This window comes from Hyperoodon ampullatus (genome assembly GCF_949752795.1).
Source record: "Hyperoodon ampullatus genome assembly, chromosome: 2".
NCBI lineage: Eukaryota > Metazoa > Chordata > Mammalia > Artiodactyla > Ziphiidae > Hyperoodon > Hyperoodon ampullatus.
Window position 1 is genome coordinate 133,560,580 of NC_136915.1, and position 26,451 is coordinate 133,587,030.

The window sequence follows — 26,451 nt, forward strand, 5'->3', positions numbered from 1 at the left end:
TTCTCGATGAGGACATGGGGTGGTGTGTATGGATGTGGGAGGTTAGTAAGTGTGGGCTGAGCTGGTGTTGGGCCATCCTCTTTGGGGGATGAAGGAAGGCAAAGGACAAGAGGAAGGAAATGAAAACAGAGCTTTGGCTTTCTAGCTAAGGGGAGCCTAATCAGAAGGGAAGGGTCGATCTAAAAAATGGTAAACACTAAAATGCATGCTCTGTTTCAATGACACAGACCCATGACCCATGCTTTGAGCTTCTGCTAAATTGCCACTGTCTCTTGATTTTTCCCAGATCACTCTTCCCCAGCATCCACAATGCCAGCTACTGCATTTATCATGTCTTCTGTTGTATAATATTTTATACTTGATTAACAGCAACCTGTATTAAAGGACTGAATTCAATCCTAGACAAAATATGCTATATTTATTCACTAATCACTTGTCTTAAAGAAAATCAAATACACAAGATTTGACAAAACTGAAATCCTACCATTTAGATACAGCCACTATCAATCGTATCATATTTTTCTCCCAGTCTTTGTTTTCTATACAATGTACATATGCCCACTGAGTCAGGGGCTGTCCATACTCGAGGGAGCTGTTCCATAAGTGGGACACTTCGTTATGAAGAGGGAGCAAAGACTGAGCACAGCCTGTCTCTAACCCAGCTGTGCAGAAGTGTACAGGCTAACAGTCAGGTTCCACTTTGAGTCCTTGGGTTTGGGCTACAGGAACTGACCAATGTTAAGGCTTATGGTAATGTTATCCAATGCAATAAAATAGCTCCCTGGTTCTTATCTGCTTTTGGCCTTGTTTAAGCAATGACACCAGCACTGACAGATATGAAGTGTACTGTATACATGGGGTCTCACACCTCTCAGAATCTGTGAGCTGACCAGGAGAATGCAGGTCCTGAGATGAATTTCACTTAATGACTGTGCCAAAGTCAACTGATAAGTCCACCCATAGCTGCCCTGGATTCTGTGACCACTAAGGCCACCTGATGGGCAAGGTCTGGGCCTTTGGAGTTGTTAGGACTTCCAGCCAAGGATACGGATGCAGCGATTCCCTTGCTTGATGACTGAGGATCCGTTGGCTGAGTGGTAAGTGCAGGTCAGGGATCCAGAGCATCCACATTGGGACCCACCCTTGGGTTCTCAGTTTGGCTTTTCCACTTAGGAGGTCAAGAGCTTAGAACATTTATCTCTGCACCATCTCCTTCTGAGGAAAAGGAATATTAAACAAATCCGGGCAACAACTGTGTTGAGGGAAGAAGATGCAAACAACGTCACAAACAAGTAAGGGACCTGTGCCTGAGCTAACCTTAGGTACTTCAAAACAACTCCGTAAGTCTCTTAGCCCCTTAGAGCGGATGAAAGCAATATTAGAGTTAAAAGTAACTTGTCCCAATTCCCTTAGTCTGGAACACTGAAACAAAATTCTACAGCAAAGGAAGTCTCATAAACACACAGCACCTGGCAGGGTTTGGCCCAGCCTTGGAAGAACTGGGAAGGATAAGACTAAGGCAGGCCTGAGGAAAGGTCAGAGGGTAGGCAGGACTGGGGTGTGGGGAGCAGGGGCAGGGCTGTCTGGACGGAGCAGTGGGTTGTAAGAAGAGCAGAGACCCTGGGTCATGCAGCCCTGAGTCTCTGTCCTGGGCCTGGTCAACCCCAAAAGACCAGGTCAGCAGCGCTGTGAAAGCAAGTGAAGAAGCCCAGTAGCCCCTTCACACAGCCCTCTAAAATTTCTGCCGCCCATGGAGGGTCTCTAGGGTAGCTGGACGTGGACCCCTCTCAAATGGAAGCATGTCAGCACATCAGCCTTGGAGAAGTGCAGAGGCTGAGATGAGCTCAAGGAGACTGAGCACATGCAGTGATCCCAGGGCACGTGTTCTGTGACTCATCCATCTCTGGGACTGTCGTTTACAAGAGGAACTAACAGTGAGCACAAAACATGAGGTGAAGCCACAAGTCCTGAAAGTGCAGAGGGAGACAGTTCACTTCTCATCCACCACCTCACCCTTTCTAGAAGAACTTGGTCTCAAGTTTCAAGGGCCCATGAGAGTTTTGACCAACAGGTTCTGTCCATCATAGGTCAATATGCAAAAGAAAACAAACTCTCCTATGCACAATACCCTAGATGTGCTAACCAGAAAACAAACTTCCATATTAGGCAGTGACAAGCACAAGAAAGAGCAGCTCATGTGCAAAAGATCAGTTTTGATGAGCAAATCAAGAAAAGGTGATTATAGAGCACAGTCATGTCTAAGGACACAATTTCTCTCTATTGTATCATTAAAATATGAAAAAAACAAGTCAGAACACTACACATATTTCATTCTTCTTTCTGATTTCATATCCACCTTCCTCAGTCTCCAAAGCAGGAGATATAACCCTAACGTTCCAGGAACCCTCTGCCATTAAATCCTACCTAAGTGTTGTTCCTACCTGTATCCTTTTCTTTATCACGGCCACAAATGCTATCCAAAGTCAATTCTGTAGAAACACGAATATGAATTTACAAGTCTTATGGATACATTTAAAATGTGACTAATGTGACTAATTGGATATTTTATTTTCATTTATTTTAATACACTGAGTTAATCATTGATTGAATTAAATAAATTATAACAGGCACATCTAGCTAGTGGCTACCACACTGTAATACACATCCCTCTCTCTCTCTCTCTCCATATATATATATATATGTATATATATATATATATATATACGTATATATATATATAAAGTATATGGAGCATGTTACCACCGCTCCCCTGGTTATTCCCCTCTGTATGGTCTACCCATTCAAGATGGCTGTTTGCTGATGGTTTACCAAAGGAAAAACCTCTGCCCCGTGAAGGCACTTAGCCCAAGGGGTAAGAGGGATGTGTCCCTCTGCAGGTTTCCCTGGTAAGCGATGAGACCATCTGCTGTCAATTCCCCCTTTAACTGGTAGCCTGCCTACTCGGCCCAGAGAGAAGAATGCTGCTACTGCTGCTGCTGCGTTCTGCCTGCCATCGGCTATCTACAGTGGGATGTCTCTCCAGGACCACTTTGCTTCTGAAGTGAAACATCTCCCATTTATTAAACCATGAATGTCTCTGTCCCTGACTTCGGGCTCTTTCCTTAGCCCTGAGGCTGAGCAAGTACAGGGCTTGCAGGCGTGAGAGGTGCAGCCCAACAACTTCTGCAGGGCAGTTTGCTGACTAGATTTGATGATTAATTTGTAGGTGTTTCCTAGGCTCATGCACACTTGCCAGGCACTCATGAGACCTTGGGGACACTGAAACAGTAATGTCAACACCCAGATCCTAGAGGAATTCCCGACAGGTGTTCCACTTGAGGGGAGAGGTAATGAGCATGGCCCAGTGCACCTGTGCTAGACATAATCAGTGAGCAGGTGCAGAAGGGAAGGAGGGACATTCACTCACTTCATGAGGCCATCCTTCTCACCACTGCCTCTGAAAAATCCAGGGAAGGAAGGGACAAAATGCCCTTAGAAGGTAAATGGCCTGTACACTGAAAACTACAAACCACTGCTGAAAGAATTAAACAAGGAACAAATAATTGAAATGACATATCATCTTCATAGACTGGAAACTTATTATTGTTGACATTTCTACATTACCCGAAGGTAAGTATTAATTCATTGTAATACCTATCAAAATCCCAATGTCATTTTCAAGGTAAAAGAAAAAAAATCCTAAAATACATATGGAACTACTAAGGACTCCAAACAGACAACACAATCCTGAGAAGAAAGAACATAGATGGAGGCTTCTCACTTCCTGACTTCAAAACACATTACAAAGCCACAGGAATCAAAACTGTATGGTACTGACATAGAAACAGATACATAGGCCTAAAGACCAGAATAAATAACCCCCAAGAAAACTCATAGATACATGGCCTAATGAAATTCACCAAGCTTCTAAGACAACAAATAGGGAAAGTACAGTTTTTTCAACAGTCAATAGGATGAAAATATAACTTACAGAAAGATTACAAACATATATCAGAAAAGGAGCTAATGTCCAAACATCTAAGAAAAACACTACAACTCAAATGCAAAATACGTTAAAAAATTAAAAAGGGTAAATAACTGGGTTCAGAAATGTGCAAAGACTTAAATAAGACATTTCCTGAAAAAGACATACAAATGGCTAACAAATATAGGAAAAGGTTCTCAACCTCTCTAATCATCAGGGCAATGCAAATGAACACCTCATACCTGTTAGGCTGTGTATTATAAAGAAAAAAATTAACAGTTTAAGGCCAAGATGTGGGGAATTGGAAACTTCGTACACTGCTGGTGGCAATGTAAAATGGTGCCGCTATTATGAAAAAGAGTATGGGGGTTCCTTATAAAATTATAAACATAAATATCATATGATTCAGCAATCACAGTTCTGGGTATATATCCAAAGGAAATTAAATCAGTATCACAATGAGATGACCTTAGGTTCATTGCAGCATTCTCCAAAATAGCCTAGATATGCAACCAACTTCACAAAACAAGTAAGTGTCCTGTGCCTGAGCTAACCTTAGGTACTTCAAAACAACTCCGTAAGTCTCTTAGCCCCTTAGAGAGAATGAAAGCAATATTAGAGTTAAAAGTAACTTGTCCCAATTCCCTTAGTCTGGAATACTGAAACAAAAGTTCTACAGCAGGGGAAGCCTCATAAACTCACAGCACCTGCCAGGGTTTACCCCAGCCTTGGAAGAACTGGGAAGGATAAGACCAAGGCAGGCCTGACGAAAGGTCCGAGGGTAGGCAGGACTGGAGTGTGGGGAGCAGGGGCAGGTGTGTCCGGATGGAGCAGTGGGTTGTAAGAAGAGCAGTGACCCTGGGTCCTGCTGCCCTGAGTCTCTGTCCTGGGCCTGGTCAATTCCAGGAGACCAGGTTAGCAGGGCTATGAGAGCCAGTGTGTGAAGCGAGCCCAGCAGCCCCTTCACACAGTCCTCTAGAATTCCTGCTGGCAATGAAGCATCTGTAGGGGCAGCTGGACGTGGAACCCTCTCAAATGGAAGCATGTCAGCACATCAGCCTTGGGAGGTGCTGAGGCTGAAATGAGGAGACTGAGCATATGCAGTGATCCCAAAGCATGTGTTCTGTGACTCATCCACCTCTGGGAGCGCAGTTTCCTTGAGGAATAAACAGTGAGGACAAAAGTAAGGTGAAGCTACAAGTCCTGAAAGTGTAGAGGGAGAGAGTTCAAGTCTCATCCACCACCTGACACTCACTATAAGAACTTGCTCTCCAGTGTCAAGTGACTATGAAAGCTTTGTTCCCACTAGGATATGGCCATCATACGTGAATGTAAAAAGGAAACCAAAATCCCTGGTGCAAAGTACCCTCCAGGTACCAAATAGAAACGAACTATTAATCTTTGGCAGTGAAAAAGCAATGAAAGAGTAGTCTTGTGAGAAAGAAAATTTCTGAATGGCAAAGCAAGAAAAGATGACTATAAGCACAGTACAGTCAAAGAACATGGACACAATAACTCTATTATATCATTAAAATTTGGAAAGAACAAATCAGAATTCTACACATATTTCCTTCTTCTTCCTGATTTCATATTCACCTTCCTTAGTTTCTAAAGAAGTGGGTGGAACCCAAGTTTTCTAGGAACTGTCTCACTTTAGATCCTACCTGAGAGTTGTTCCCTACGTGAATCGTCATCAGCATCACTGCTATGTATGCTCTCCACCATGCATTTTGTACAAACACAACCATGAGCATAAAGTTATTATACAAGTTGACCCACCCATTTCTCCTCCTCGACTTGCTGGCTCACACAGCATCACCCTGGTCTTCCCTCCAGGTTCTCAGACCTCCCCTGTGCTCTGTGCAGACAGAGTCCTTCAATAAGATATTGATCACAGTTGAAAATTTCAAATGAGGGAGAGATGCTGAGAAAATCACTTTTCGACCCCTCACTTCTATAGACCCATTTATAGCTTTCACCATCAACCTTACCAACCTGAAATTCCAGATGTTACAGACACACTTCAAACATGGCTAGTGTGACCAAGCAATTGTGTGTTTTTTGCATTTTTTAATAGAATGAGTTAATTATTGTTTGAACTAAATTAATTATAAATAGACACATTAGGTTAGTGGCTACCACACTGGAAAGGTCAGCTCTAAGAAATCCAAAGATGAGAAACAGGCAATCAGCCAACCCTCCCCTGGTTGTTCTTTACTGCAGAAAATTAGATGGCCTGATCTGATCATTTGTATGTAGGTATACCTTTGGCTCTTGAACCCATGCCAGACATTGGGAGAGTCCTTGTGGACACTGAAATAGTACAGTCAACACTCAGATACAAGAGAAATTCCCAGCAAGGGGCCCACTTGTAGACAGAGGTGAACGGCATGGCCAAGTACACCTGTATTAGACATAATCAGAGAGTAGGTGCAGAGGGGAGGGAGGGATTTCACTCTCTTCATGAGTCCATCCTTCTCACCCCTGACTCTAGAAGACCTGAGGAAGGCAGGGAAAAGGCACCATCGGAGGTGAAAAATTTGTATACTGAAAACTGCAGTACATTGTGGAAAGAATTTAAAGAAGAGACAAGTAATTGGAATGACATACCATATTCATAGACTGGATTATTAAATACTGTTGGCATTTCTATACTATATAAAGTGATGTTCACATATATCGCAACAACCCATATAATTCCATGTCATTATTATAGAAGTGGACAGAATCCTAAAATACATATGGAACCCCCCACAAGTAGATAAAACAATCTTGAGAGCAAAGAGAAATGATGCAGATTAACACTTCCTGAACTCAAAACACATAACAATGCCACAGTAGTCAAAACAGTCTGCTACTGGCATCAAGACAGTGAGATAGACCAATGAAATAAAATAGAGAGACCTGAAATACACGCACATATATATGGCCAACTGATCTTGGCCAAGGTTCTAAGATTACCAAGTGAAGAAAGGATAGTCTCTTCAACAATCAAGAGAATGAAAAGGCAACCTATAGGATGGTAGGAAATATGTGTAAACCTTGAATCTGAATAAGGGACCAATATCCAGAATATATAAGAAACTACAGCAAGTCAATTACAAAAAAACAGCGATCAAATAACTGACTTTAAAAATGGGTAAAAAGCTTCACTAGACATTCCTCCATAAAGACATACAAGTGGTCAATCTACATATGAAAATTTGCTCAGCATTGCTAAGCATCAGGGAAATGGAAATCAAGCAACAAGGAGATATCACTCACACCTGTTAGGATGTGTATTATAAAAAGACAATTAGGGCTTTCGTGGTGGCACAGTGGTTGAGAGTCCGCCTGCCGAGGCAGGGGACACGTGTTCGTGCCCCCCAGTCTGGGAGGATCCCACATGCCGCTGAGCGGCTGGGCCCATGAGCCATGGCCGCTGAGCTTGTGCGTTTGGATCCTGTGATCCACAACGGTAGAGCCCACAACCATGAGAGGCCCGTGTACTGCAAAAAAAAAAAAAAAAAAGAAACAAAATTAATGGATGCTGGCAAAGATGTGAAGAAGTGAAACTTCTGTACCCTGTTTTGTACCCTGTAGTAATGTAAAATGGTGTAGCCATTATGAAAAACAGAATGTTGGTCCCCCCAAAATTATTAAGAGAACTATCATAAAATCCAGCAATCACTCATTTAGGTTTATATACCAAGGAGATAAAACAAGAATGTCCAAGAGATATCTACAATCTCATGTCCATTGCAGCATTATACACAATACACAACATAGGAAAACTGCCTAGTGTCCATGGGAAGATGAATTAATAAAGAAAATGTGGTGTATACATACAGTGGAATGTCATTCAGTCTTTGAAAAAGAAGGAAATCCTGCCATTTGCAGCAACACAAAAGAACTTGGAGGACATTTGTAAGAGTGAAATAAGCCAGTCACAGAAGGTCAAAAACTGAAAGAAAACTCCGAGAAGCAGAGAGTAGAAGGGTGGTTCCAAGATCTGCCTGGAGGTTGACATGGGAAGTCTCTGTTCAATAGTTAGAACGTGTTATTTGAAAAATGGAAAAGTTCTAGACACATGCTGTACAACAAGGTGCATGTAGTCCACAGGACTGACTGGACATTTCAAAACTCGTTAAGACGTTGGATTTCATTGTATGTGTACTTTTACAACAATAAAATATACATATGTAAAATAAATACCAAGTGGAAAAAGGGGAAAAAAGAAGAAAAATAAGGAACGGGAGTCAACAGAGGGAAAGAAGAAAGCAGGAAGGGTCTCGAATGTACACAGGTATCAGGAGATAATGGGAGAGAAGCTCCTCTCCCCAGGCTTTAAAGAAGACATCTCTCCAGAGTTCACTCCAGCAAGAGGGGGATGTCCTTTCTCTTCCCCATTCAACCAGAAGCGCCAATAGCATCCTAAGTGTGGCCCAGGCTGTGCTCAGGTGTACACTTTTCCTTGATCTCTATACCAAACACCCCTGACTCCCTATGGCTCAGGTGCACTTCCTGTATCTCCTTCCACTTCTCTAAAGCATTTCCCTCTTCAAGTCCAGCCAGAGGCTGTAATCCTGTCCTCATACGTGGGGCCCACTGGGCGCGTCTGTAAGTTCTTAAGAGCCTGCCTGTGAGTAGCAGGCACTGAATCGCACACCAGGGTTTCCCTCAGCACCATCAGGAAACTTTGACCTAGGGATTGAGGATTTCTAGAACAACTTTACTCATACACAGTCTCTTGGGTAAACAAGTGACATTTTACAATGAAGAATTTTCAGTTTTTTCTTTGGTGGGGAAAATATTGACACATATAAGGCAATCATATTCTATTAATGTATGTATTTCTCAAAGGACTCACTATCGAAAAAAAAATTTTAAGTATATCTTTCCATGTTTTAATTGACTTTACTCTCAGACCTGTTTGCTTGCAAAAGCCTTCAGAAAATACCAAGAACCTACTTCACCTGGCAGTTTGCACAGCAACATGAGTGGAGATGCTCTTGTCACACTGCTTGGTTTCTCTGTCCCACCTTGTAAACCACAACCTCCTGTCCGCCCTCCTGGGAAGGGAGCCAGTGCCCACCCTGAGCTCAATCCCTGGGGTAGATCTCTTGGTTCTGTCTTCACTGTATGCAGTGTTTCTTGCCCAGCAGACAGAAACAGGGCCAGCCCAACTGATGGAAAACAAACTTTCCACAGGAGAAGCACATTTCGTTTCCTTAGCACAGAATCCGATAGTGAATATTAGCCTCAAAGGAGAAAGGTGGAGTGAATTTCCTCCATCTACTCCTGGAGGCTCCTTCTTTCTCGGAATCCTGCAGAACTGGGTGTGGCATGTGGGTACAAGCATGGGCTCCCTGCAAAAGGAAGGAGGCCTGCCTAGCACTAGGTGCTTCTGGTAAGAGGGGAGGACTCATCCCGAGGCTCTAAGAGGAAACAGTTAGAATGAGGGAAGTGGCAGAGAGATGTATCATAACCATTCAGAATGCTATGAGACGTACTAAGAGATGAGATTTCTTATGAAATGAAGTTGTAATTGGCCCAGTAGTAGGCATGCTGGAACCCAGTTTTGTTCACTAAGAATCCACCCATGGAGCAACTAAGCCCGTGCACAACAACTACTAAGCCTGTGCTCTAGAGCCCGCAGGTGAAGGCCAAGATGTCGGGAATTGGAAATATTGTACGCTGCTGGTGGGAATGTAAAATGGTGCAGCTATTATGAAAAAGAGTATGGGGGTTCCTTATAAAATTATAAACAGAAATATCATATGATTCAGCAATCACAGTTCTGGGTATATATCCAAATGAAATTAAATCAATATCACAATGAGATGAAGTTAGGTTCACTGTAGCATTCTCCAAAATAGCCTAGATATGCAACCAACTTCACAAGAGAAGTAAGTGTCCTGTGCCTGAGCTAATCTTAAGTACTTCAAAACTACTCTGTAAGTCTCTTAGCCCCTTAGAGAGGATGAAAGCAATATTAGAGTTAAAAGTAACTTGTCCCAATTCCCTTAGTCTGGAATACTGAAACAAAATTCTACAGCAGAGGAAGCCTTATAAACACACAGCACCTGACAGGGTTTACCCCAGCCTTGGAAGAACTGGGAAGGATAAGACCAAGGCAGGCTTGAGGAAAGGTCAGAGGGTATGCAGGACTGGAGTGTGGGGAAAAGGGGCAGGGCTGGCTGGATGGAGCAGTGGGTTGTAAGAAGAGGAGTGACCCTGAGTCCTGCTGCCCTGAGTCTCTGTCCTGGGCCTGGTCAGTCAATTCCAGGAGAACAGGTTAGCAGGGCTGTGAGAGCCAGTGTGTGAAGAAGCCCAGCAGCCCCTTCACACAGTCCTCTAGAATTCCTGCTGGCCATGAAGGGTCTTTAGGGGCAGCTGGACGTGGAGCCCTCTCAAATGGAAGCATGTCAGCACATCAGCCTTGGGAGGTGCTGAGGCTGAAATGAGGAGACTGAGCACATGCAGTGATCCCAAAGCATGTGTTCTGTGACTCATCCACCTCTGGGAGCGCATTTTCCATGAGGAATCAACAGTGAGGACAAAAGTAAGATGAAGCTACAAGTCCTGAAAGTGTAGAGGGAGAGAGTTCAAGTCTCATCCACCACCTGACACTAAATATAAGGACTTGTTCTCCAGTGTCAATTGATTATGAGACTTTTGTTCCCACTAGGATATGGCCATCATACGTGAATGTAAAAAGGAAACCAAAATCCCTGGTGCAAAATACACTCCAGGTACCAAACAGAAACGAAGCTTTCATCTTTGGCAGTGAAAAAGCAATGAAAGAGTAGTCTTGTGAGAAAGAAAATTTCTGAATGGCAAAGCAAGAAAAGATGACTATAGACGGATCCCAACGGGGCCTTCGGCTCGGGGCTGCCTCGCCTGGGCAACCCTTACATCGAGGACAGCCTACTGCCGGCCTTCCTGAGGAGACGCCTGCCCGCCGAGTTCTGGAGACTGACATCCCAAGGTCAGGGTGCCAGCAGGGATGCTTACTGAATCTCCAGTACTATGTTGACTAGAACTGGGAGGAGTGGATATCTTTGTCTTGTTCCTTATCTTAGGGGAAAGCATCCACTCTTTCACTATCAGTCTTTAAGACATTTTGAGTGGAGCCGGAGGAAGATGGCGGAAGAGTAAGACGCGGAGATCACCTTCCTCCCTACAGATACATCAGAAATTCATCTACACGTGGAACAACTCCAACAGAACACCTACTGAACGCTGACAGAAGACCTCAGACCCCCCAAAAGCCTCCGAGGCAGCGGATTAAAGCTCCACGGTCCGTTTGATGTGCCCTGCGTCTGTGGAGTGCATGAATGGACAGCGAATCATCCGAAATTGAGGAAGTGGACCTTGAGGACAAGATTTAAGACTTTCCCCCCCTTTTTTCCCCTCTTTTTACAACGAATTATCTCAAATTAAGGAGGTGGACTTAGCAAGATTTCAGACTTTTCGCCCTTTTCCTCTTTTTACAACGAATTATCCCAAATCGAGGAGGTGGACTTGGAGAGCAAGATTTTTGATTTTTCCCCCTGCTCTCTTTTTGTGAATGTGTATGTGTAATCTTCTGTGTAAGATTCTCTCTGTATAGCTTTGCTTCCACCATATGTCCCAGGGTTCTTTCGGTCCGTGTTGTTTTTCAATAATTACTTTTTAATTTTAATAACGCTACTATATTTCATACTTTATTCTATTTTACTTTACCTGCTCTTTCTTTTTTTCCTCCCTTCCCTTCCTCCCTCCCTCCGCTCCTCCTTTCCTTCTTTCTTTTTCTTTCCTCCATCCCTCCCTCCCTCCCACCCTTCTTCTTTCCACTTTCTTTTTCTTTCCTTCCTCCCTCCCTCCCTACCTCCTGTCTTTCTTGCTTTCTTTCCTTCCTCCCTCCCTCCCTCTCTTCTTCCATTCACTCTTCCTTTTGCTTTCATTCCTCCCTCCCTCCCTCCTTTCTTTCCTTTCTTTCCATCCTTCCTCCCTCCCTCCTTTCTTTCTTTCTTCCTTCCTTCCTTCCTTCCCTTCTTCCTTTCTTTCAATCTCTCTTTCTTTCTTCTACTAATTATTTCTTTCTACTTTTTCTCACTGTTATTCTGAGCTGGGTGGATGAAAGGCTCTTGGTGCTGCAGCCAGGAGTTAGTGCTGTGCCTCTGAAGTGGGAGAGCCAACTTCAGGACACGGGTCCACAAGAGACCTCCCAGCTCCACATAATATCAAGCAGCGAAAATCTCCCAGGAATCTCCATCTCAACACCAGCACCCAGCTTCAGTCAACGACCAGCAAGCTACAGTGCTGGTCACCCTATGCCAAGCAACTAGCAAGGCAGGAACACAACCCCACCCATTAGCAGAGAGGATACCTAAAAACATAATAAGGCCACAGGCACCCCAAAACACACCACCAGACGTGGACCTGTCCACCAGAAAGACAAGATCGAGCTTCAACCACCAGAACACAGGCATTAGTCCCCCCCACCAGGAAGCCTACACAACCTACTGAAACAACCTTAGCCACGGGGGACAGACACCAAAAACAACGGGAACTACGAATCTGCAGCCTGCAAAAAGGAGACCCCAAACACAGTAACATAAGCAAAATGAGAAAGCAGAAAAACACACAGCAGGTGAAGGAGCAAGATAAAAACCTACCAGACCTAACAAATGAAGAGGTAATAGGCAGTCTACCTGAAAAAGAATTCAGAATAATGATAGTAAAGCTGATCCAAGATTCTATTTCCCAGATCCAAAATCTTGGAAATAGAATAGACAATATGCAAGAAACAGTTAACAAGGACCTAGAAGAACTAAAGATGAATCAAGCATCGATTAAAAACACAATAAATGAAATGAAAAATACTCTAGATGGGATCAATAGCAGAATAACTGAGGCAGAAGAACGGATAAGTGAGGTGGAAGATAAAATAGTGGAAATAACTGATGCAGAGAAAAATAAAGAAAAAAGAATGAAAAGAACAGAGGACAGTCTCAGAGACCTCTGGGACAACATTAAACGCACCAACATTCGAATTATAGGGGTTCCAGAAGAAGAAGAGAAAAAGAAAGGGACTGAGAAAATATTTGAAGAGATTATAGTTGAAAACTTCCCTAATATGGGAAAGGAAATAGTTAATCAAGTCCAGGAGGCACAGAGAGTCCCATACAGAATAAATCCAAGAAGAAATACGCCAAGACACATATTAATCAAACTGTCAAAAATTAAACACAGAGAAATCCTATTAAAAGCAGCAAGGGAAAAACAACAAATAACACACAAGGGAATCCCCATCAGGTTAACAGCTGATCTCTCAACAGAAACTCTACAAGCCAGAAGGGAGTGGCAGGACATAATTAAAGTGATGAAGGAGAGAAACCTGCAACCAAGATTACTCTACCCAGCAAGGATCTCATTCAGATTTGATGGAGAAATTAAAACCTTTACAGACAAGCAAAAGCTGAGAGAGTTCAGCACCACCAAACCAGCTTTACAACAAATGCTAAAGGAACTTCTCTAGGCAAGAAACACAACAGAAGGACTATACCTACAATAACGAACCCAAAGCCATTAAGGAAATGGGAATAGGAACATACATATCAATAATTACCTTAAATGTAAATGGACTAAATGCTCCCACCAAAAGACACAGAGTGGCTGAATGGATACAAAAACAAGACCCATATATATGCTGTCTACAAGAGACCCACTTCAGACCTAGAGACACATACAGATTGAAAGTAAGGGGATGGAAAAAGATATTCCATGCAAATGGAAATCAAAAGAAAGCTGGAGTAGCAATTCTTATATCAGACAAAATAGACTTTAAAATAAAGACTATTAGAAGAGACAAAGAAGGACACTACATAACGATAAAGGGATCGATCCAAGAAGAAGATATAACAATTGTAAATATTTATGCACCCAACATAGGAGCACCTCAATACATAAGGCAAATACTAACAGCCATAAAAGGGGAAATCGACAGTAACACAATCATAGTAGGGGACTTTAACACCCCACTTTCACCAATGGACAGATCATCCAAAATGAAAATAAATAAGGAAACACAAGCTTTAAATGATACATTAAACAAGATGGACTTAATTGATATTTATAGGACATTCCACCCAAAAACAACAGAATACACATTTTTCTCAAGTGCTCATGGAACATTCTCCAGGATAGATCATATCTTGGGTCACAAATCAAGCCTTGGTAAATTTAAGAAAATTGAAATTGTATCAAGTATCTTTTCCGACCACAATGCTATGAGACTAGACATCAATTACAGGAAAAGATCTGTAAAAAATACAAACACATGGAGGCTAAACAATACACTACTCAATAATGAAGTGATCACTGAAGAAATCAAAGAGGAAATTAAGAAATACTTAGAAACAAATGACAATGGAGACACGACGACCCAAAACCTATGGGACGCAGCAAAAGCAGTTCTAAGGGGGAAGTTTATAGCAATACAATCCCACCTTAAGAAACAGGAAACATTTCGAGTAAACAACCTGACCCTGCACCTAAAGCAATTAGAGAAAGAAGAACAAAAAACCCCCAAAGTTAGCAGAAGGAAAGAAATCATAAAGATCAGATCAGAAATAAATGAAAAAGAAATGAAGGAAACGATAGCAAAGATCAACCAAACTAAAAGCTGGTTCTTTGAGAAGATAAACAAAATTGACAAACCATTAGCCAGACTCATCAAGAAAAGAAGGGAGAAGACTCAAATCAGTAGAATTAGAAATGAAAAAGGAGAAGTAACAACTGACACTGCAGAAATACAAAAGATCATGAGAGATTACTATAAGCAACTCTATGCCAATAAAATGGACAACCTGGAAGAAATGGACAAATTCTTAGAAATGCACAACCTACCAAGACTGACTCAGGAAGAAATAGAAAATATGAATAGACCAATCACAAGCACTGAAATTGAAACTGTGATTAAAAATCTTCCATCAAACAAAAGCCCAGGACCAGATGGCTTCACAGGCGAATTTTATCAAACATTTAGAGAAGAGCTAACACCCATCCTTCTCAAACTCTTCCAAACAATATCAGAGGAAGAAACACTCCCAAACTCATTCTACGAGGCCACCATCACCTTGATACCAAAACCAGGCAAGGATGCCACAAAGAAAGAAAACTACAGGCCAATATCACTGATGAACATAGATGCAAAAATCCTCAACAAAATACTAGCAAACAGAATCCAACAGCACATTAAAAGGATCATACACCATGATCAAGTGGGGTTTATTCCAGGAATGCAAGGATTCTTCAATATACGCAAATCAATCAATGTGATACACCATATTAACAAGTTGAAGGAGAAAAAACATATGATCATCTCAATAGATGCAGAGAAAGCTTTCGACAAAATTCAACACCCATTTATGATAAAAACCCTGCAGAAAGTAGTCATAGAGGGAACTTTCCTCAACATAATAAAGGCCATATATGAAAAACCCACAGCCAACATTGTCCTCAATGGTGAAAAATTGAAACCATTTCCACTAAGATCAGGAACACGACAAGGCTGCCCACTCTCACCACTCTTATTCAACCTAGTTTTGGAAGTTCTAGCCACAGCAATCAGAGAAGAAAAGGAAATAAAAGGAATCCAAATTGGAAAAGAAGAAGTAAAGCTGTCACTGTTTGCAGATGACATGATACTATTCATAGAGAATCCTAAAGATGCTACCGAAAAACTACTAGAGCTAATCAATGAATTTGGTAAAGTAGCAGGATACAAAATTAATGCACAGAAATCTCTGGCAATCCTGTACACTAATGATGAAAAATCTGAAAATGAAATCAAGAAAACACTCCCATTTACCATTGCAACAAAAAGAATAAAATATCTAGGAATAAACCTACCTAAGGAGACAAAAGACCTGTATGCAGAAAATTATAAGACACTGATGAAAGAAATTAAAGATGATACAAATAGATGGAGAGATATACCATGCTCCTGGATTGGAAGAATCAATATTGTGAAAACGACTCTGCTACCCAAAGAAATCTACAGATTCAATGCAATCCCTATCAAACTACCACTGGCATTTTTCACAGAAGTAGAACAAAAAATTGCAAAATTTGTTTGGAAAAACAAAAGACTCCGAATAGCCAAAGCAATCTTGAGCACGAAAAACGGAGCTGGAGGAATCAGGCTCCCTGACTTCAGACTATACTACAAAGCTACAGTAATGAAGACAGTGTGGTACTGGCATAAAAACAGAAAGATAGATCAATGGAACAGGATAGAAAGCCCAGAGATAAACCCACGCACATATGGTCAACTTATCTTTGATAAAGGAGGCAGGAATGTACAGTGGAGAAAGGACAGCCTCTTCAATAAGTGGTGCTGGGAAAACTGGACAGGGACATGTAAAAGTATGAGATTCGATCATTCCCTAACACCATACACAAAAATAAGCTCAAAGTGGATTAAAGACCTAAATGTAAGGCCAGAATCTATCAAACTCTTAGAGGAAAACATAGGTAGAACACTCTGTGACATCAATAACAGCAAGATCCTTTTGGACCCACCTCCTAGAGAAATGGAAATAAAAACAAAGATAAACAAATGGGACCTAATGAAACTTCAAAGCTTTTGCACAGCAAAGGAAACCATGAACAAGACCAAAAGACAACCCTCAGAATGGGAGAAAATATTTTCAAATGAAGCAACTGACAAAGGATTAATCTCCAAAATTTATAAACAGCTCATGCAGCTCAATAGCAAAAAAACAAACAACCCAATCCAAAAATGGGCAGAAGACTTAAATAGGCATTTCTCCAAAGAAGATATACAGACTGCCAACAAACACATGAAAGAATGCTCAACATCATTAATCATTAGAGAAATGCAAATCAAAACTACAATGAGATATCATCTCACACCAGTCAGAATGGCCATCATCAAGAAATCTAGAAACAATAAATGCTGGAGAGGGTGTGGAGAAAAGGGAACACTCTTGCACTGCTGGTGGGAATGTGAATTGGTACAGCCACTATGGAGAACAGTATGGAGGTTCCTTAAAAAACTACAAATAGAACTACCATATGACCCAGCAATCCCACTACTAGGCATATACCCTGAGAAAACCATAATTCAAAAAGAGACATGTACCAAAATGTTCATTGCAGCTCTATTCACAATAGCCCAGAGCTGGAAACAACCTAAGTGTCCATCATCGGATGAATGGATAAAGAAGATGTGGCACATATATACAATGGAATATTACTCAGCCATAAAAAGAAACGAAACTGAGCTATTTGTAATGAGGTGGATAGACCTAGAGTCTGTCATACAGAGTGAAGTAAGTCAGAAAGAGAAAGACAAATACCGTATGCTAACACATATATATGGAATTAAAAAAAAAAAATGTCATGAAGAACCTAGAGGTAAAACGGGAATAAAGACACAGACCTACTTGAGAATGGACTTGAGGATATGGGGAAGGGGAAGGGTAAGCTGTGACAAAGGGAAAGAGAGGCATGGACATATATACACTACCAAAAGTAAGGTAGATAGATAGTGGGAAGCAGCCGCAGAGCACAGGGAGATCAGCTCGGTGCTTTGTGACCGCCTGGAGGGGTGGGATGGGGAGGGTGGGAGGGAGGGAGATGCATGAGGGAGGGGATGTGGGAACAGATGTATATGTATGACTGATTCACTTTGTTATAAAGCAGAAACTAATAAAAAAAATAAAAATAAAAAAAAAATAAAAATAAATAAAATAAATAAATAAAAGATGACTATAAGCACAGTACAGTCAAAGGACACGGACACAATAACTCTATTAGATCATTAATTTGGAAGGAACAAATCAGAATTCTACACATATTTCCTTCTTCTTCCTGATTTCATATTCACCTTCCTTAGTTTCTAAAGAACCGGGTGGAACCCAAGTGTTCTAGGAATTGTCTCCCTTTAGATCCTACCTGAGAGTTGTTCGCTACGTGAATCGTCATCAGCATCACTGCTATGTATGCTCTCCACGATCCATTCTGTACAAAAACAACCATGAGCATAAAGTTATTATACAAGTTGACCGACCCATTTCTCCTACTCAACTTGCTGGCTCACACAGCATCACGCTGGTCTTCCCTCCAGGTTCTCAGACCTCCCCTGTGCTCTGTGCAGACAGAGTCCTTCAATAAGATATTGATCACAGTTGAAAATTTCAAATGAGGGAGAGATGCTGAGAAAATCACCTTTCGACCCCTCACTTCTATAGACCCATTTATAGCTTTCACGGTCAACCTTACCAACCTGAAATTCCAGATGTTACAGACACACTTCACACATGGCTAGTATGACCAAGCAATTGTGTGTTTTTTGCATTTTTTAATAGAATGAGTTAATTATTGTTTGAACTAAATTAATTATAAATAGACACATTTGGTTCGTGACTACCACATTGGAAAGCTCAGCTCTAAGAAATCCAAAGATGAGAAAGAGGCAACCAGCCACCCTTCCCATGGTTGTTCTTTACTGCAGAAAATTTGATGGCCTGATCTCATCCTTCGTATGTAGGTATATCTTGGGCTCTTGGACCCACGCCAGGCATTGGGAGAGTCCTTCTGGACACTGAAATAGTACAGTCAACACTCAGATCCAAGAGGAATTCCCAGCAAGGGGCCCACTTGTAGACAGAGGTGAAGGGCATGGCTAAGTACACCGGTATTAGACATAATCAGAGAGTAGGTGCAGAGGAGAGGGAGGGACTTCACTCTCTCCATGAATCCATCCTTCTCACCCCTGACGCTAGAAGACCTGAGGAAAGCAGTGGAAAAGGCCCCGTTGGAGGTGAAAAATTTGTATACTGAAAACTACAGGATATTGCGGAAAGAAATTAAAGAAGAGACAAGTAAAGGGAATGACATACCATGTTCATAGACTGGATTATTAAATACTGTTGGCATTTCTATACTATATAAAGTGATGTACACATATATCGCAACAACCCACAAAATTCCATGTCATTATTATAGAAGTGGACAGAATCCTAAAATACATATGGAACCCCCACAAGTAGATAAAAGAATCTTGAGAGCAAAGAGCAATGATGGAGATTAACACTTCCTGAACTCAAAACACAAAACAATGCCACAGTAGTCAACACAGTCTGCTACTGGCATCAAGACAGTGAGATAGACCAATGAAATATAATAGAGAGACCTCAAATAAACGCACATATATATGGCCAACAGATCTTGGCCAAGGTTCTAAGATTACCAAGTGAAGAAAGGATAATCTCTTCAACAATCAACAGAATGAAAAGGAAACCTATAGAATGGGAGGAAATATGTGTAAACCTTGTATCTGAATAAGGGACCAATATCCAGAATATATAAAAACTACTACAAGTCAATTTCAGAAAAACAGCAGGCAAATAAGTGAGTTTAAAAATGGGTAAAAAGGGGCTTCCCTGGTGGCGCAGTGGTTGCGAGTCCGCCTGCAGATGCAGGGGACACAGGTTCGTGCCCTGGTCTGGGAAGATCCCACATGCCGCGGAGCGGCTGGGCCCGTGAGCCATGGCCGCTGAGCCTGCGCGTCCGGAGCCTGTGCTCCGCAACGGGAGAGGCCACAGCAGTGAGAGGCCCGCGTACCGAAAAAAAAAAAAAAAAAAAAAAAAAAATGGGTAAAAAGCTTCACTAGACATTTCTCCATAAAGGCATACAAGTGGTCAATCTACATATGAAAATTTGCTCAACATCGCTAAGCATCAGGGAAATGGAAATCCAGGCACAAGGAGATATCACTCACACCTGTTAGGATGTGTATTATAAAAGGACAATTAGGGCTTCCCTGGTGGCACAATGGATGAGAGTCCGCCTGCCGAGGCAGGGGACACGTGTTCATGCCCCGGTCTGGGAGGATCCCACATGCCACTGAGCGGCTGGGCCCATGAGCCATGGCTGCTGAGCCTGGGTGTTTGGAGCCTGTGCTCTGCAACGGGAGAGCCCATAACAATGAAAGGCCCATGTACTGCAAAAAAAAAAAAAAAAGAAAGAAAGAAAAAAGAAAGAAAATTAATGGATGCTGGCAAAGATGGGAAGAAGTGGAACTTCTGTACGCTGTTTTGTACCCTGTAGTAATGTAAAATGCTGTAGCCATTATGGAAAACAGGATGGAGGTCCCACAAAAATTATTAAGAGAACTCTCATAAAATCCAGCAGTCACTCATTTAGGTTTATATACAAAGGAGATAAAACAAGAATGTCCAAGAGATATCTACAATCTCATGTCCATTGCAGCATTATACACAATACACAACATAGGAAAACTGCCTAGTGTCCATGGGAAGATGAATTAATAAAGAAAATGTGGTGTATACATACAGTGGAATGTCATTCAGTCTTTGAAAAAGAAGGAAATCCTGCCATTCGCAGAAACACAAAAGAACCTGGAAGACATTTGTAAGAGTGAAATAAGCCAGTCACAGAAGGTCAAAAACTGAAAGAAAACTCCGAGAAGCAGAGAGTAGAAGGGTGGTTCCAAGAGCTGGCAGGAGGTTGACATGGGAAGTCTCTGTTCAATGGTTAGAATGTGGTATTTGCAAAATGGAACAGTTCTAGACACATGCTGTACAACAAGGTGCATGGAGTCAACAGGACTGACTGGACATTTCAAAACTTAAGACGTTGGATTTCATTGTATGTGTACTTTTACAACAATAAAATATACATATGCAAAATAAATACAAAGAGGAAAAAGGGGGAAAAAGAAGAAAAATAAGGAACGGGAGTCAACAGAGGGAAAGAAGAAAGCAGGAAGGGTCTCGAATGTACACAGGTATCAGGAGATAATGGGAGAGAAGCTCCTCTCCTCAGGCTTTAAAGAAGACATCTCTCCAGAGTTCACTCCAGCAAGAGGGGGATGTCCTTTCTCTTCCCCATTCAAGCAGAAGTGCCAATAGCATCCTAAGTGTGGCCCAGGCTGTGCTCAGGTGTACACTTTTCCTTGATCTCTAAACCAAACACCCCTGACTCCCCATGGCTCAGGTGCCCTTACTCTATCTCCTTCCACTTCTCTAAAGCATTTCCCTCTTCAAGTCCAGCCCGAGGCTCCAATCCTGTCCTCACACGTGGGGTCCACTGGGCGGGTCTCTGAGTTCTTAAGAGCCTCCCTGTGAGTAGCAGGCACTGAATCGCACACCAGGGTTCCCCTCAGCACCATCAGGAAACTACGACCTAGGGATTGAGGATATCTAGAACAACTTTACTCATACAACGTCTCTTGGGTAAACAAGTGACATTTTACAATCAAGAATTTTCAGTTTTTTCTTTGGTGGGGAAAATATTGACACATATAAGGCAATCATATTCTATTAAAGTATGTATTTCTCAAAGGACTCACTATCGAAAAAAATTTTTATATATAACTTTCCATGTTTTAATTGACTTTACTCCCAGACTTGTTTGCTTGCAAAAGCCTTCAGAAAATACCAAGAACATACTCCATCTGGCAGTTTGCACAGCAACATGAGTGGAGATGCTCTTGTCACACTGCTTGGTTTCTCTATCCCACCTGGCAAAGCACAACATCCTCTCCAACCTCCTGGGAAGGGAGCCAGTGCCCACCCTGAGCTCAATCCATGGGGTACATCTCTTGGTTTTGTCTTCACTGTATGCAGTGTTTCTTGCCCAGCACACAGAAACAGGGCCGGCACAAGTGATGGAAGAAAGACTTTCCACAGGAGAAGGACATTTCGTTTCCTTAGCACAGAATCCGATAGTGAATATTAGCCTCAAATGAGAAAGGTGGAGTGAATTTCCTCCATCTATTCCTGGAGGCCCCTTCTTTCTCGGGCTCCTCCAGAGCTGGGTGTGGCTTGTGGGTACAAGCATGGGCTCTGTGCAAAAAGAAGGAGGTCTGCCTAGAACTAGGTGCTCCAGGTAAGGGGGGAGGACTCATCCCGAGGCTCTAATAGGAAACAGTTAGAATGAGGGAAGTCCAGATAGATGTATCATAACCATTCAGAATGCTATGAGACCTACTAAGAGATGAGATTTCTTATTAAATGAAGTTGTACTTGACCCTGTAGTAGGGATTCTGAAACCCTGTTTTGTTCATTAAGAATCCAGCCATGGAGCTACTAAGCCCGTGCACCACAACTAATAAGCCTGTGCTCTAGAGCACGCAAGTCACAACTACTGAGCCCACGTGCCACAACTATTGAAGCCCATGCACCTAGAGCCCGTGGTCTGGAACAAAAGTAGCCACCGAAATGAGAAGCCCACACAGTGCAACGAAGACCCAACACAGCCAAAAAAAAAAAAAAAAAAGAATCCAGTAAACAATTGCCTGGGCGGTGATAGGATTTGTTTTCCATGTTAAATGAGGCTCAATTGGTAGAAAATCAAAGCACACCCTGAAAGTATACAGTTTATTTACTTTTATATCCATACCCATTCATGATGCAGTGTTGATGGGAATATTTTCTAGAAAGTTAGCACCAGTAACAGTGATGTTTAGGGGAACATAAATCAAGGGAAACACAACACAAAATGTTCACATACACACACAGAATCATACCACTCATTTCACATACAGACACACCCAGTCTCATGCACACAAACCTACACCACCTAACCGTAATACAGCTTCTTCCTGGGACTATAGTAATTGGTCACATTACTTGTAAATCACTTTCTATCACCAGGGCCCCTACTCTCATTCCCAGCAGAAATTTGGAATCTGTTTGCCCTCTACACTAAAACCAGCAAGAATGTCCCACTTTCTCATCTTCAAAGTTCTTCCTCCCCAAGTGACTGATTCCAGAATACATACTGTTTACACGTTCTGTGAAGGCCACCTGCAATTACACAAGAGAAAACACTATGAGGATAAGATCACAGTGATGCTCAGGTCTTTTGTTCATTTGCTGACAGTAGAAAACCTCATAAGAAACAGTGGTCCAGGGAACCCAGCAAGGATTATCAGAGCAAACCTACTCAGGCTGAAAGGCAAGAACTTTGCTGGGAGGATGGAACTTCCAAGTCCATTTAGGTTGGAAATTACAGAATTCTTTGCCTAGAGGAAAAATCGATGCAGGACAGAGAGCTCCGTACTCCACAGGCTGTAATGGATGCTGTCAATTGTAATGTCCTGTGGAATCAGGCACCATGAGTTGGTAATAGACTCTCACTCCACATTCTCCCAACCAAGGGAATTGTATGTATCTGGAAGGAGTACCCTCAAATATTCATAACTTCATTCTATTGAAAGAGAAATAAAGGAATATTTCTATCTCAGACCAGAAAAAATCCAGCTAACCTTGATTTTCCACGGAGGCTTTTCTTCTGTCCTATCACGGTGCAGATCATCTGCCACATCCTCAGGGAGAGCTGGAGGGACACAGAGTAACTGTCAGGACACTGGTGATGCGGCTCAGGAATTACTCAGGGGCTTTCTTCTCGATGAGGACATGGGGTGGTGTGTATGGATGTGGGAGGTTAGTAAGTGTGGGCTGAGCTGGTGTTGGGCCATTCTCTTTGGGGAATGAAGGAAGGCAAAGGATAAGAGGAAGGAAATGAAAACAGAGCTTTGGCTTTCTAGCTAAGGGGAGCCTAATCAGAAGGGAAGGGTCGATCTAAATAATGGTAAACACTAAAATGCATGCTCTGTTTCAATGACACAGACCCATGACCCATCCTGCCTCTTTTGAGCTTCTGCTAAATTGCCACTGTCTCTTGATTTTTCCCAGATCACTCTTACCCCAGCATCCACAATGCCAGCTACTGCATTTATCATGTCTTCTATTGTATCATATTTTATACTTGATTAACAGCAACCTCTATTAAAGGACTGAATTCAATCCTAGACAAAATATGCTATATTTATTCACTAATCACTTGTCTTAAAGAAAATCAAATACACAAGGTTTGACAAAACTGAAATCCTACCATTTAGATACAGCCACTATCAATCGTGTCATATTTTTCTCCCAGTCTTTGTTTTCTATACAATGTATGTATGCCCCCTGAGTCAGGGGCTGTCCATACTCTAGGGAGCTGTTCCATAAGTGGGACACTTCGTTATGAAGAGGGAGCCCGGACTGAGCACAGCCTGTCTCTAACCCAGCTGTGCAGGAGAAGTGTACAGGCTAACAGTCAGGTTCCACTTTGAGTCCTTGGGTATGGGCTACAGGAATTGACCAATGCTAAGGCTAATGGTAACGTTATCCAATACAATAAAATAGCTCCCTGATTCTTATCTGCTTTTGGCCTTGTTTAAGCAGTGACACCAGCACTGACAGATATGACCTCTATTGTATACATGGGGTCTCACACCTCTCAGAATCTGTGAGCTGACCAGGAGAATGCAGGTCCTGATGTGAATTTCACATTAATGACTGTGCCAAAGGCAACTGATAAGCCCACCCATAGCTGCCCTGGATTCTGTGGCCACTAAGGCCACCTGATGGGCAAGGTCTGGAACTTTGGAGATGCTAGTATTTCCAGCCAATTATGCGGATGCAGGGACTCCCTTGCTCCATGACTGAGGATCCCTTGGCTGAGTGGTAAGTGCAGGTCAGGGATCCAGAGCATCCATACCGGGACCCACCCCTGGGTTCTCAGTATGGCTTTTCCACTTAGGAGGTCAAGAGCTTAGAACATTTATCTCTGCACCATCTCCTTCTGAGGAAAAGGAATATTAACCAAATCTGGGTAACAGCTGTGTTGAGGGAAGAACATGCAAACAACTTCGCAAAACAAGGAAGGGTCCTGTGCCTGAGCTAACCTTAGGTACTTCAAAACTACTCCGTAAGTGTCTTAGCCCCTTAGAGAGGATGAAAGTAATATTAGAGTTAAAAGTAACTTGTCCCAATTCCCTTATTCTGGAATACTGAAACAAAATTCTACAGCAGAGGAAGCCTCATAAACACACAGCACCTGCCTGGGTTTACCCCAGCCTTGGAAGAACTGGGAAGGATAAGACCAAGGCAGGCCTGAGGAAAGGTCAGAGGGTAGGCAGGACTGGGGTGTGGGGAGCAGGGGCAGGGCTGTCTGGACGGAGCAGTGGGTTGTAAGAAGAGCAGTGACCCTGGGTCCTGCTGCCCTGAGTCTCTGTCCTGGGCCTGGTCAACCCCAGGAGACCAGGTCAGCAGGGCTGTGAAAGCAAGTGTGTGAAGAAGCCCAGCAGCCCCTTCAAACAGCCCTCTAGAATTTCTGCCACCCATGGAGGGTCTCTGGGGCAGCTGGAGGTGGACCCCTCTCAAATGGAAGCATGTCAGCACATCAGCCTTTGGGAAGTGCAGAGGCTGAGATGAGCTCAAGGAGACTGAGCACATGCAATGATCCCAGAGCACGTGTTCTGTGACTCATCCATCTCTGGGTCTGTCCTTTACAAGAGGAACAAACAGTGAGGACAAAACATGAGGTGAAGCCACAAGTCCTGAAAGTGCAGAGGGAGACAGTTCACTTCTCATCCACCACCTCACTCTTTCTAGAAGAACTTGGTCTCAAGTTTCAAAGGCCCATGAGAGTTTTGACCCACAGGTTCTGTCCATCATAGGTCAATATGCAAAAGAAAACAAACTCTCCTATGCACAATACCCTAGATGTGCTAACCAGAAAACAAACTTCCATATTAGGCAGTGACAAGCACAAGAAAAAGCAGCTCATGTGCAAAAGATCAGTTTTGATGAGCAAATCAAGAAAAGGTGATTATAGAGCACAGTCACGTCTAAGGACACAATTGCTCTCTATTGTATCATTAAAATGTGAAAAAAACATGTCAGAACTCTACACATATTTCATTCTTCTTTCTGATTTTATATCCACCTTCCTCAGTCTCCAAAGCAAGAGATATAACCCTAAAGATCCAGGAACCCTCTGCCATTAGATCCTACCTAAGTGTTGTTCCTACCTGTATCCTTTTCTTTATCACGGCCACAAATGCTATTCAAAGGCAATTCTGTAGAAACACGAATATGAATTTACAAGTCTTATGGATACATTTAATATGTGACTAATGTGACTGAGTAATGGGATATTTTATTTTCTTTTATTTTAATACACTGAGTTAAACATTGATTGAATTAAATAAATTATAACAGGCACAACTAGCTAGTGGCTACCACACTGTAATACACATCCCTCTCTCTCTCACTCTCCATATATATATATATATGTATATATATATATATATATACATATATATATATATATAAAGTATATGGAGGATGTTACCACCGCTCCCCTGGTTATTCCCCTCTGTATGGTCTACCCATTCAAGATGGCTGTTTGCTGATGGTTTACCAAAGGAAAAACCTCTGCCCCGTGAAGGTACTTAGCCCAAGGGGTAACAGGGATGCATCCCTCTGCTGGTTTCCCTAGTAACCGCTGAGCCCATCTGCTGTCAATTCCCCCTTTAACTGGTAGCCTGCCTATTCCGCCCAGAGGGAAGCATGCTGCTACTGCTGCTGCTGCGTTCTGCCTGCCATTGG